This window comes from Furipterus horrens, unplaced genomic scaffold (genome assembly GCF_987537825.1).
Source record: "Furipterus horrens unplaced genomic scaffold, mFurHor1.1.pri manual_scaffold_1, whole genome shotgun sequence".
Taxonomy (NCBI): domain Eukaryota; kingdom Metazoa; phylum Chordata; class Mammalia; order Chiroptera; family Furipteridae; genus Furipterus; species Furipterus horrens.
Genome location: NW_028327171.1, coordinates 27987690 through 28002987, shown reverse-complemented (window position 1 = coordinate 28002987; position 15298 = coordinate 27987690).

Sequence of the window (15298 nt, the reverse complement as noted above, 5' to 3'; positions counted from 1 at the left end):
TGTACTACTCTATTATAAATTCTTATTTATAAAATCAGAACAAAGTTGTTCAAAGTCAGTAGTACTATCTGTCATGATATAAGTTCTCAGGTCCTAGAACATAATAAAAAAAATTAATATTTGGATTGTAAGTATTTGTCTTTTATCAAATACAAAAAATAGAAGACCACAAACTATAAAGCTTATTTAGAAATAGATCTAACAAAACTCCTCTCTGGTCAGATGGATCTAATTCCAAACATCTCTACCACTTATAAGAAGAGAAACTTCACTTAATGTCTCTAAATTCCTATTTATTTATCTGTAAAATGGTAACTTTAAAATTTAACTTATACTGTTGGGAGGATTAAATGTTATATAACAGGATTAGCACAATGTGTAATTTATAGAAAACACTGAACATATAATAGCTATGGTCACCTGTAGTAAAAAACATTGTTCAGTTTGTTAACTTACGATAGAAAAATTAAGATAATGAATTTTAGTTTTCTAACATGAGAAATGGTAATAACACCTGCCTCACCGATTTCTTGCAAGGGTCATAAGAATTTGAAAATGAGATGAGAAAACTATAATCTATTAGAAAACTAGAAGTAAATAAAAAGTAATATAATAGGGTGTAGGTCAGAATGCTTTGTTTCTCTTCTACTTTCTCTTATTAAGCATCTGGTTTACTTTGAGATAAAATGTCTGCGGAAGTTAGTTATTGCACTTTTATAATGTAAAGCCTAGAGTGATGTATAGTGCTTTTGGCATTAAACTTGTGTGGATTAGAAATATGTAAAAAGATAGCATGGAAATCATTTCTTTGGTTTACCCCTTCATCTATTTCACATATTTATTCACCCATATAAATCTCAATTATAGAGAATAACATACCTACTTATTAGTATAGATGTTTTATATATGGTAATCTTGAATATTCCCAGAAATTTGTGTAAGTAAAAAGAAATTATAATTATAAAATTCTCTGTAAAAATCAACCAATGTGTTTAAGAGTAGTAGTTTGATGCACAATAGCATGTCTTGTGGATGAAAAAAATGCATTGCATATAGTATATTATTATTACTAAAGTATCTAAAGGAAATTGTTCTTTTACGCCTTGAAACTCTTCAAAGCAAGGGTACTTTAATAGAAATCTTTTTTAATTAAAGGAAATAGATATACATACACATATATATACACACATATATATATATATTTTAAAAGTAAAAAATTAAAAATCCTTTATGCCTGAGTCTTTATTTTCTAAAAATGATGTTGAATTTCTAATATCTGCTATAATAATATTAAGCCGTAGAAATTAGTATTATTCTCCTTTATGTTTTTAAGTTCTTTCTCCACTTTAATTGTTTAGAAATTTCTTTTAAGATTTCAAATACACAGTTATTAATTCCATAGTTCTTATTTTCATTTCATATATCACATTTGAAAGTAACAGTATTTAATTTACTGCAACAACTAATGAATCAAGTTTTTACTCATGTTTTATAATAGTTAATTAGATGCATATTTATTATTTGAAGAAGAATAGCCAACATGATGTAACTATTTTAACAATTAACATTGCCCCAGAAACACTAAGCATATTAAATAAATTATAACTTATGTTAAACAATAAAACATTTGTGTAAAAATAAAACAAAATATAATTTCTTAATGGAAATAGAAATCTCTGGAGGGAAATGACACAAGGCTAATTAAAATATTTATGGAAATAGCAATTATGAATATACATTCACAATTTAATATTTTCCTTATATTGCCTTGAAATTGTATGATATTTTTGTGTCCTCTATAGACCTTGGAGCTATCATTTTTAATGCAGATACACTAAACTCTAGAATACTTTTCTGTTTTGAAACATTTCATTTTAATAACTCAAGGATTTTCAATTCATTTAAGAATACAGATTTTATATCTTGATAATTAATAATCCAGTACTTCCTTTTTGAATGTATACTATTAGATTACAAGAAATCTTTCTGCATCAGAAATCTGAATTTTGATGTGAAGTTCGTTTGTATTCAAAACTTTTTAAAAAGTCATCTTCTTATATCTTTTAAACAAAAGATGATAGGTTGGAGGGATAGAATTCTTGATTTTAGCATGATTGTTTATGTATTTTATTGGCTCACCATGTCAATGAATAAATGTAAGTCTTGTATCTCCCTTCTGAAAGACAGAATAGACAAATACAATGTATTTTCAAAATGTAAGTCATCATCCATGTATTTGTTGTTAATTAGGAACCTTAAGTAATGAATCCAGGCTGATTGATAATGATGTCTTTAAGTTCAAATTGAGCTTGAACCAATGTGACCCATTGTCTTTGATGCGCTATAAGTCACAATCCAGTTAGTTAATAGAGGCATTTGGTATGAGCATCTGGTCACAAAAGAGGTGGGAGGGAAAAAATATAGAAAGAAAAAAGAAAGAAAGAAAGAAAGAAAGAAAGAAAGAAAGAAAGAAAGAAAGAAAGAAAGAAAGAAAGAAAGGAAGGAAGGAAGGAAGGAAGGAAGGAAGGAAGGAAGGAAGGAAGGAAGGAAGAAAGAAAGAAAGAAAGAAAGAAAGAAAGAAAGAAAGAAAGACCACTTTTAGTGTGGCTTGCAACAGTAAAGACCAGAACTATTGGGAAATACATAGAATCAAGGAGTAATTAGCTGCTGTGGAAAATGCCATACAAAACAAGAGAGGAAAAAATGTTCTGGTTTTTCCTTCCTCTTACCCTCCAATGTCCTGCCATTTATTTCATTGGCAATATCCAGTAACTGGGCAGGAAAGATAGTGTGCAGTGCTACTATGCACTGTGATACCAAGAAGGAAAGGGTTGAGATAGGAATGGATTGGAGAGCAAATAGGCAAACGATCAGCATGGGTTCTAACTATTTATATCTCTAGGCCGATATTTTCACAGATGATAATAGGCATTCCTGAAGGAAAGGGTATATACACTTAACAAAATAAAATTGATCAAATGTCCTCAGCAGTGTGATGACTTTATCCTAGGGTCTGTACACATGAATCCTGCACTCAAGTCGTTGACTTCCTTGAAAGTGTGGTTTTCATTTAAATTTGTACATGTTGTCATAACATGAACATAGAATGACTATACTTTTACTGTCACTTAATAAAAATTTTATGAAGCACTTGAGCTTCTAAGATTCATTTCCAGATGCAGAGCAAAAGCTGTGGCAGGGTGCACTTAGAGTATTTGTCTGAGGCACATAAGAAAGATCAGATTTCTGATCAAGATGAAGGCATAGGTAGACATGCTTCACCTCTTTACACAACCACGGAGAGAATTACAGCTAAAACTAAAAACAAACAACACCCAGCACTGTCAGAAAATCAAACTGTATGGAAATATGATAATCAAGAAGTTAAAGAAGCCACATTCATCCAGAAACAGAGACAGGCAGAGAGGTGAGGAGATACAGTGTGGCACAGAGAGGAGGTGGTTGTGGCAGTGTAATGGGCAGTCCCACATTCACGTGTGGTGGATAAAAAATGGCAGGGATACTGAGGGAACACGTAATCCCAGCCCCAGGCCAAAACACACAAACTGATATTCCAGCACTGGGGAGATAGATCCCCATAACTTCTGACTGTAAAAACCAGTGGGGGTTGGAGTGGCAGAAGAAACTATCAGATTTTCAGGAGACTCCACTTAAAAGACCCGCATGGTCTTAGAGTGTACAGAAACCCACCCACTCTGCCATTCATCACCAGGGCAACAGCTGGAAGGGTGCCAGTCACACAAGGGAAGTGGTTGAAGTGACTGGAAACAGGACGAGTGCAGGCAAACCTCCACATACCAGTCAGTGGCACTGTCCCCTCTTTAAGCCCTCCCCCACACAGAGATTCAAAGCAGTGAAGCAGGTTGCCTTGCCCTGATTATTACCTAAGGCTCTGCCCCACACATTTTGCACATACCTTTTCTACAATAGGCCATACTATTAAGACAGGGAGTCAAAGCAGCTCTACCTAATACACAGAAACAAACACAGGGAGGCTGTCAAATGAGAGGACAAAGAAATATGGCCCAAATGAAAGAACAGAACAAAACCCTAGAAAAAAAAAACTAAATTTAATGGAGATAACCAATTTCTCAGATATAGAGTTCAAAACAGTGGTAATCAGGATGCTCAAGGAATTCATCGAACATAAGGAAGAAATGAAGGTTACATTAAGTGAAATAAAGAAAAACTTATAGGAAACCAACAGCAAAGGGGAGGAATCTGGGATTAAAATCAATGAGAACAGCAAGAAGAAGAAAAAATTCAAAAATCAAGAATAGTATAGACATCTCCAAACATACCAACATCTGAAACATAGAGATGTCAGAAGGAGAAGAGGAAGAGCAGTAAATTGAATATTTATTTTAAAAAATAATGAAAGAGACTTCCTTAATTTAGTGAAGGAAATAGATATACAAATCCAGGAAGCACAAAATCACAAACAAGTTGGACCCAAAGAGGACCACACCAAGACACATCATAATTAAAATGCCAAAGGTTAAAGATAAAGAGAGAATCTTAAAAGCAGCAAGAGGAAAGCAGGGAGTTACCTACAAAGGAGTTCCCTTAAGACTGTCAGCTAATGTTTCAAAAGGAATTTTGCAGGCAAGAACTACTCAAAGTGATGAAAAGCAAGCACCCACACCGAAATTACTCTACTCAGCAAAGCCATCATTTAAAATGGAAGAGCAGATAAAGTGCTTCCCAGACAAGGTAAAGCCAAAGGAGTTCATCATAACCAAGCCATTATTAAATGAAATGTTAAAGAGACTTATTTAATAAAAAAAAAGATAAAAACTATGAACAATTAAAATAACAGCAAATTTACGACTATAAAAAACTGAATCTAAAAGGACAAACTAAGCAAACAACCAGAACAAGAATGGAATCATAGATATGGAGGTCATTTGGAGGGTTATCAGCTGGTTGAGGGAAAGAGGAGAATGAGGGAATATGTGCAGAGATTAAGCAGCATAAGTGATGAATCCAAAATAGACAGGAGGATGTTAAGAATAGTATAGGGAATGTAGAAGCCAAAGAACTTATATGCATGACCCATGAACAGGAACTAAGTAGAGGGGGATTGCTGAAGAGAAGAGGGGTACCATGCAGAGGGGAGCAAAGAAGAAAAAAATGGGACAACTGTAACAGCAAAGTCAATAAAATATATTTTTTAAAAAAGATCAAATGAATATATGTGGTAACAACAGAATAAACACAACAGAGAACAGTTGTATGCTGCCATGTAACAGACACCATGTTTAGCACTTTGAATGTATTATGTCATTGACTTCTTAAAATGACAATTTAGCAGTCACCAATATCATCCCCATCCTACATATGAAGTAGAGGAAACTTGTTTTAAGCAACTCATTCAACTTCTGACAGCTAACAAATGGAAGAGCCTCAGTGAATGTAGTTAGGTTAAGATGCTATCAGCTACCTGTATCGATGTCAGAGAGCCAGAAAAAGTGTTTCTGGGTGAGAAGAGCTTTCAAGGCACTGACAGCATTATTGCATGAAATAAATAAAAGTTCAGCTTTTTCTCTGAGTGACTGTATCAGTTGATTCATAAGCTATTTGTTTTGGTTTTTCTAACCAACTCATTTCATATATTCTGTATTGAACCATGTAAGGAAACGAAAAGCGACTCTGATCGTAAATAACAGTTAACTACTTTCAAAATATTAGTGGCATGAGAATGAGTCTTTTTTCGTTTTAAAGCATTAATAATGCATTCTAATGCAATTAATTATGCCATTAGTTATACAAAACAAAACTATGTTTTAGGAAGAAGTTAAATGAGATATTGCCAGCATTTCACCTGCTGCATTCCAAGTGATTTTTCATTAGTGAAATAGACCTCCATAACATACATTCATGGCAAATACGTGTATATATGAGCTATATAAAGTACAGAAGAAAAAAGTTTAATAAAATAAATTAATAACTATATCAAGGTTATCCAAAAATTAAATAAAATTTAAGATAAAAGATAATTTTCTAAGAAATTTTCTTAATATTTATTACAAAGCATGTTTTATTACAAATATAGTATTATTACAAAACAAGAAAGCTTACGTCTTCTTAAAAAACTAGGTATAATGTGAAATATAATGAAAGAGAAGAATTTTTATTGTTTAGCTTGGGGCAGCAATGGATGGCATTTTGCCTAGTTTTATACAGCCCCATGAGTTAATGATTTTGAAATTTTAAAATGGTTAAAATAATAAACAAAAGAAATACTTTATAAAATTTAAATTTTAGTGTAATAAATAAAAGTTTTATTGGAACACGGTCAGAGCAATTCATTTTGTCTTGTCTGTGCCTGCTTTCATGCTGTAATTACATAGTTGAGTAGTTGTGACAGAGACGGTATCGCTTACAGAGACAAAAATATTTACTACTTGGTCCTTCACAGATAGAATTCCTATTCCCTGCTTAGATGACCGAATCAAACAAGTAATTTCCTCTAAAAAAAGAAATGTAACTATCATACATATTATAACTTTTATAGCTTCTCTCTTTAGAGCCTCTCTTTCCGTGTTTCAATTTTTTCCATAGCCCTCAATGAATTACTAATGACTTAAGGGAAAAGTTTCAATTCCCAACCAAGAACTTCAAAACCTCTAAACTAACACTAACCAAGCTTTACAGTGGTAGCTCTTAAGCCATTAACTACTAACTCCTCACCAGTCTAGTGGGTTTGCCATCCTACCCTTTCTCTTGCAAAGCCCACCCTATCCCTTCATTCTTGATTCCAAAACTTTCCTTTCTATTGAGTGACTGTATTTTACTCTGGCCAGTTATTACATTTCTCCTTTTTTATGTTTTAGCACTTTTCATAGGAGACGTTCTGCCATGAATCATGTGTCCCTCTCTCTTTTTTTCTTTCTCTCTTTGAATTAAAGGCTCTAAATGTTAACTAATCTTTTGAAATATTTCACTACTTCTAAAATGTGTACCCCTAAACTCCAAATTACTGAATCTCTCCCTTATACTTAGGGACTGCTTCATTTGTAACTTGTGTTCTTTATTTCTCCACAGTATTTTTCAATTTGTAAAAGTTTAATTTATATTTATTATATCTAGAATATTCTGAAAAAATGTAGAAATCAATGTATACTTAAAAAACATTTATGGATGTATATGAGCCATATCTATATCTCTAAGCATGTAAATTCCTGTGTTAAATTGATGAAATGATACACGAGAAACAGGAAGAGACATGAGAGAGAGAGAATGGTTTTTGAAAGCAACACCAGCTAATACCAGCAAAGCCCCTGGTCTGACATCTGCGTTCGAGCTCCAGACTGCAGATCTCTGCTGAATGAAATGGTAGAATCAGCGCTGCAGCCATCTGCACCAATTAACTGAGCACTAATGTTCCTGCTGCAGCTGACAGTAGAGACCTCTGTAGCAAGAAAAAGCGCCTGGAAATTCTACTTGCCATTTCCTGGGAAGAGGTCAGAAATATTGATCAAAGCTAAAACATAGAAGCATATTCAATCCAAAGCAATAGATAAACAACAAGATAACAAATACCTCCAACTAAAGAACAAAGGACTTGATGATGCATGAGATATATGTAAATTATGAACAGTTGCTATGTTCTTAATTGGATGACTAGGAAAAGCTCTTTAGCTATGGACATCCAACTTGCAGGATCAAAAATATTCATTGTGTACCCTGATGTCTGATGAACAGTTTTGATTCCCATAGCTTTCATTATGTTTAAAAGTAATCACCTTTATCCTTTCAACGATAAAATCAAACCACATTTAATTTATGTTATGATGAGAAGTGGAAAATGAGGGAGATGACTTTTTCTTAAAACCTATGACAAATTTAAATCAGCTAATTAAGGCACACAGAAAAGGCTATCTTGTGTTATTTCCTGAAGCCACAGATTTCTAAGTTTATATCTACTAATATATTCATACAAAAATGCTCACTTTAATTTTGGCTCCAATGGATTAAGAGTTATATATATTTGTGCAAAAAAATATTTTAGTTAACTCAGTTTGCAGGGCTGTCATAATATTATGTATAAGCTGATAAAAATATACTTTGGCATCATGGCAGCAACAATAGCCAATGGAGCCACTGCCTTTGGAAATGGGACTGAGACTAATGATCCAGAGAGAGCACTGGTATTTTCACTGTCCCAGAAACTTGTCTTCATGTTCTCTGAAATTATCTGGACATTTCTGGTCAATTTCACACAGTCCACTGTGCAGCACAGTTGCCTGTCAACCATTCTACATTTTTTTTTGTATATAGTAACTTTTTGTAACAAAATAAGTAAAATTTTATCCATCAAAAATCTACCATACAGTAGGGAAAAAATGCAACTTTCAGAGTAGGATGAAGAAAGAAGGTTTTATTTTTTTTTTTTTAAATGCACTGCTACATTGATAAAACTAGGTTAAGATTTAGCTTACTTCTCAGCTAATACACTGCAGCAAAATCAGAGGGAATTTATGTCAGCCCAGGTCTAGTTACAGTGACAGATATAGATACTGCGATCTGGTTTCCTTCTAATTGTTCTGTCATTCCAAACATTTGTGTGAAGATTAAGAAAGAAAGAAAGAGATGGTATTTAAGTACAGATATGGGTGAGATATAAAATGAAAAGTAACCTTATTCCCCAGTTGACTCTTTCCTACATTCTTATCTTTGTATCTATGAATTTCAATATTGTGCTAAGGACAACTATGATAATAGAAGCTTTCAAAATACCAAGGACTAGAACATGAGCTGAGCCCCCATGTTTTATGATGCTATTTCCCTAGGCAGCCAGTTTACTTCACCTCATCTAGCCCCAGCCTTAGTAATAGAAGGAAATATTAGGAGTTCTGTCATTGCTTGAGAGGTGAAATACATCTTTGAAGTTTCCATAAAGGCAGCAATGGAAATATTATAGAAACTTCACCAGGGAATTAAAAACACATTCCGTATTTGTTTTTCAGGTTTAAGAGTAAATGCCTAAGAGTCTGTTTCGGGAGTAATTTTCAATAAAACATTATCATGCAATGGCTTCAGGTATAATTGGAAAATCACTATTTTTTCCCAATATTAATTTGTAAAGCATAAAAACATGTGATGTACAAATACGAGAACAAAGAAAAATAACCAAATCTAAAATTAATTATTAAAGCACAGTCTTTATTATTTGACATCCTAATAAATAAAATCATCTGGACCAATGTGTGTTAAAGCTCTATGTGACAATTATAAAAGAGCATGGGTAATTGGTATCCTGAATAAATAGTTTCACACCATTAAAAATTAGTACCTATCCTTCAATTTCTAGCAAAACTTCAAAGTTTCAAAATTAGAATAACAAACATTTTCTGCCATAACATAAGATCCATGAGGATAAAAACAAAACATTTTTGTATTTGCTACTGATAAAAATGAGTACTTAGACAGTTCATGATACAAAGTAAATGCTCAAAAATATTTCATAAATAAATAAAATAATTATTATTTTGAAGTAAAAGGGACAAAGAGATAGCATTTTTAGAACTCTTGTGCCTTCCAACAATTTTTTGCACTTTGTAAAATAAATCTTGACAATTTATTTAAAATGATGTTGGTTCTATTTCATAGTATCATAGTTCTTAAAGTGATGATCTGCTGTTATGGGTGGGTCCCTACAGATTCATATGATGGAGTCTTAACTCCCAGCACTTCAGAATGTGACCTTATTTGTCTTCACAGAGGCAATCAATTTAGACTCTTGTTAGGGTGGGCTTTGATCTAATATGGTTAGCATCCTCATAAAAAGTACAAACATGGTGCATAGAGAGAACGGCATGTGAAAATAAAGGCCGAGTTCAGGGTGATGTGTGTACAAGTCAAGGAACACTGAAGGTTGTCAGAAAACCACCAGGAGCTAAGGGAGAGACATGAAACAGGTCCTTTCTCACCGCTCTCTGTGGGAACTAACCCTGCTGACATCTTAATCATGGACTTTTATTCTCAGGAATTGTGATACAATAAATTTCTGTTGTGTAAGCCACTCAGTTTGTGGTACTTTGTTATAGGAAACATAGCAAACTATTATATCTGTATAAGATTTGTTTGTTGGTGATTTTACAAGAAATACGATAATTATTCATAGCATACCATAATATTACAGTATTTTATTTAATGAGAAAAGTATTTTTTTACTTAAAAACACTATTATCAAAATAAAGCTTATCAATTAGATTTTGTTTCATATTAATGAAGTTTTTTTCTACCTTGGAAAGTTCTCCAGTTAATTTTTGAGAACCTTAAGGAATAAATATAACATTTTGCAGTTCAATTAATATTTGCTTATACATCAAATTTACATGTGTAAGAGAAGATACATTTTAAGAACACTTAAAATTCTCTGCTTAGTTTTGGAAGTCCAGCTACTAAGCAGAAGGTTTGCTCATGAGTTCAATTTTGTCAAAGTTACATTTAGCCAAATACTGAATAAGAATCTTCTTTAAACTAGCAAAGAATAGCATAAAAATAAAATAAATGTAAAATAAAATAACTATAAATATAAATATATCTTACATTTATAAAGGATTTTTCAATTAAAAAAATGTTTTATAAGTCCTTCAATCCTCACAACTCTATGGAGCAGTATCTTAGGCATTATTTTTGTCAACTGACCAAGACCTGGAGTAACGAGGTAGTTGTCTATGGGACAGAGTTTTGAAAGAAGTAAGGTAAAATGAAAACAATGTTCTCTTTTTGTAATTATTATTATTATATATTGCTATTGTGCATATGTACTCTATGATAATAATCACACAAGTACTTTAAACCAAACCCTACCCCAAAGTCTATCAATGGAACTTGGCAGAGATATGTGTCTTCACTTCTAGCTTTGTTTAATTTTAAGCTCTTCAAATTAACAATTTGAAAATGTTCACTTACTTTGCTCAGAGGTAACACAAGCTCAGCATAATCTTTTTTAAAGAGAACAAAAACTCTTAACTTTCTGTCTCTGCTGTGTAATGCTTCAATAATATTATTTAATATCTCTTTTTAAACTACTCATCTTAGTGTGTGTGTGTGCTAGATACCTCATCCATGCTCAGCAAAACTGCCTTTGTAGCTGTGATTACTCATAATTTAAATGTCAAATCCAGGGCATGTAATTGCCTTGAGTTAGAGTGAGTTTAAAATAAGTGACTGTCCACTTATAAAGTTGAAGTAAGTAATTAAATTACATGTTTTCAGAAATTTTAAGTAGTTTATTATCTTTGCAGTCACTCTTCCTTTCTCATTAATAACTTTTAGAAATACTTGAAAATCCAATTCAAATGACTTACTATACTTAATAGTAAGTATTCATTGTTCAAAAGAATTTTCTTAAACATTTATTTTCATTTGTTATTTAAAGATGTTAAGCTATTGCTAATATTTGTCTTTTAAGTGGTATTATTTAATACTTAAATGCAGAACTGCATATAAAGGACAATATAATATTTTTGGCAATGTGTTTTATAACATAAACTGTCTCTAGTAATAAGAATTTGAATTTTCTTTCACCTCAATTAAAATGAAAAGCTAATTCTCCAAAGTAGATTTAAATCAGATCATGTTTCTGATGACCTCCTGAAGTAAGTGAATGTGCTAATGAAAATGGAGAACTCTAGAATGCCCAGATATGGTCCTCTATACTGGTGAATAATAATTTTTTATCTAAATCAAAAACAAATAAATGACATATTATGTGGAAGTTCATGCTCAGTCACTGATGCAATATAACTGTAACTGGCTTTCAAATAGCTATTTCAGTGATAAAGCAGTATTCATGGAGAACCTTGTAGCATTATTATTATTAAAATAGCTACTAAATACCCAAATTTGCTTTATGGTGAACACTCCGCTAAGAAAACCTTCTCTATAGCTCAGGGCCTTTCTCCACACTGCCCCACACAACATCAGTGATTCCTGGCCACAGAGGACCTGCAACCTCACCACCACATTGACATAACAAGTTAGATTATTGTGTGGTTATCATACCTTTGTTTTCATTTTACCTAATAATGCATCATAGAAAAACAGAAAGATCTAAGAAATCCATTCTTACTCTCTTCTTTTTTATTTTCCTTATTTTTCCCTTCCTGACATTATTTTAATACCTCTTATGTACAAGGAGATTATTTATATTTAACATTAGCACACATATGAATAAACCTATTAGAGATCATTATATAACAAAATCAGAAGTAGAAAACAGAATTAAAAAAAAAAAACATAGGTGGAAAAATCTCAGTTCATGTACCACAAGGTACAGTTTTTGTTTTTTTCATGCTGGAACATGCAATCACATTTCTAAACTCCCCAATTGCAAACTCTTAAAACTATCCTGAATAGATTATTTCTTGCAGTTTTAGTGATTACCATAAATTTATTGAAGTAAATGAAGACATTTTCTACCAAAAAATAATGTTTAATTAGGAATCTTTTGCTCTGGGAATATTCCTAATTCAGTCTACAGGGAATTTCCTGACTTCAAAATGTAATACTATTTTGATTTTCAGTAAGCTAGTTGCTCTCATATTAACATTATTAAATTTGGGATCACTTTTGCACATGGAAAATCAGAAAAAAGTCTAAATGCATTTCAATAAGAAGCCTACAAGAACACTCTGTGCCATGTAAAAGGTACCTAAAAACACTGTAGAGAGATTAAAATGTCAACTGTTAATTTGTTGTCCTGTGTAAAGTAGGCATTCATAGTCTTGTTCTTGTCAATGTTGTTGCTTATTACAATATTACAATCTTTCTTGGAATGTTATAGAATCTGTATACAATATATGATTTACAAATCAAAAGAAGCTTTCAAGAACAGATAACTACAAACCAACTCGGTAGAAAAAACAAAAAATCATTACCTTGAGCTAAAACTCAGGGCTCATAGTTGCTGCTTCTGAATTATTTTCTTATCTCCCTTCCCTAGCACTGCGTGCAGTGCCATACCTGTTTGCTACCCTCTATATCGAATGCTTAATAAAAAAACTAAGTTAAAGTCTGTGTTTAATAAATTTGTTTTTTAATAAGATCACATAAAAATGGATATTACACAACAACAAATGTTTGGGTAAATAATATATCTTGAATCAGTTAAAAAGGCACACACAAATTATTCTTAGCTTTATTCACTGCCTTTAATGTTGTTTCAGCCAATTAAAAATATAAAGATTATAGTTGAGTGAAGTCACAAGGTATATCTCACTTTCAGTTCACATTTTCTATGATGTTTTAACATATATGAGTTATAAATAAAATTAGATGTAGACAACATGTAAGTTAAAATTTCTTACAAATATAGATATTAATATTCAAGTCACATAGGTCTTGATTAATTTTTTTAATTATTGACTTTCAGAAACATGAAACCTTTTCAATGAATGATAGAGCAATATGGGAAGGACTGTTCATAGGCAATGCCTGAAGAGAATATATGGATTGTGTGATTTCATTGCAATCATGTTTAGTGAGAGCCTATAACAGCTTGAGAATCATGTACACACAGATTTACCAGAAAGAAGGCAGGGAGAGGCACAGACGTAATTAGTCTTTAAAATTGTTAAAAGATGATTACGAGAAATTTGCAAAAGTTTGAAACTAGGTCTTGAAATACCATATCTTCATTAACATTTTAAACAGAAATCTCCTATTCCTCCATAACCATCCCCATTAAGGACTTACTTCTCAGAAAGCAAGCAGGCTGCACAGCTGTGCTTTAATGTAAACTGGAAGGAGAGGAAGGACTAGATGACCTCTCGAAGTTGCTTGCTAAACTAAAAATTCAGCTCAATGCTGAAAAAAAATATTTTATTACAGTTTGCATCTTGTTAGCGTAATTGAGTTTCTTCTTTATTCCAGATAAGCAACAGAACTCCTCTCTCTCTTTTCCCATCAGTGAGTTCCAGAACTTCGAAGTTCCTGTTCTATTGCTTATTAAATGTTTGTCAAATGAGAAACTTGCTCTGGCCTGTTAATTGGTACAGCTTCCTGTATCTTGTCACATTGACTTGGCCAGAAATGCAGCAAAATAAAGATCTTCTAATTAGATTTCACAGTGCAAATGTAAACAGAAAACATTTTAAATGCTTTCTTTTTCTTTTCCTCTTTCTAAAATCTTGGTTCTAAAATCTATGCTTAATAGACATCAGGGGTGGAAAACTGCACTGTAATTTTATGAAGTTTTGCCTAATTAGTAAGTGAGATTAAATACATATGGGGAGGAATTGGGGAGAATTTATATAATCTAGAAAAGATAGTAATTTAAGCAGATTTACACAAAGATATAACCTAAAAGCATAGCTACATACAGTGAATTCAAAAGCAATTCATTAGGTAAAAAGAGGGAAATAAAAAGCAATCCTAAGACCTTTGCAAACAACAATAATAATAACATTGGAGATAATTTTAATAATACATCTAATTTTCAACATTTCTCTGAAAAGATATGGTGAAATTGATGCTAATGCAGCAGACTGGGATGTGACCCAAAGATTTGTCCATTCAATTCCCTGGCCAGTGTTTCCAGTTTCTCTGGGATCGAATCTCCCAAAATTTTAGTCTTGGGAAGGTAGTGAGAAAATCATGGTGGTCATCAATGTGTTGGAGAATCTAATTTCTTAATAAATAATTTTTTTTATTTTAAATAAAAGTGTCTTTTTGTCTTTCAGGTTAAACAAGGCATGTAATCTGCCATGCCTTTCTAAAACCATACCAACCATTGCCTATATGCCAGTATTCCTGCATGCCAGTGTGCTTACAATGTGAGGCACTATCTCCTGATTATTATTATTTAATGTTTATTATTAATCAAATTTTGCTTACATGAAAAGTGAATATCAGAGAGAATAAGTAACTTATACACGGTCACACAGTATAGAAATGATAGTCGCATCCTACCTTTACTTAAGCATCTCAGCAGCTAAGCATGAGCCCCACGAAAGTGTATGTTAGGGAAGCAAACAGACACATAAAATCACAAAAGTCCATTCAAAATAAATATAACTACATGAAGAGAAAGTGGTAGCTTGAACAAAAAAAGATTAGCAAGGGCTTTTGCTCAATTACAACATAAAAATATTTTCTGAAAATTGAACACACTGTTTTAGAATTAAAGTATTCTAGAGATAAACTGAAGATCATGGTTGAAACCTGATTTACAGGCTTTGGAGAAAGGGAATCTGAGGTGGAATCCATAAAAGAAAAGAATCTTCAGGCAGAAGCAAGAGAACAAATACATAAATTCACAAAA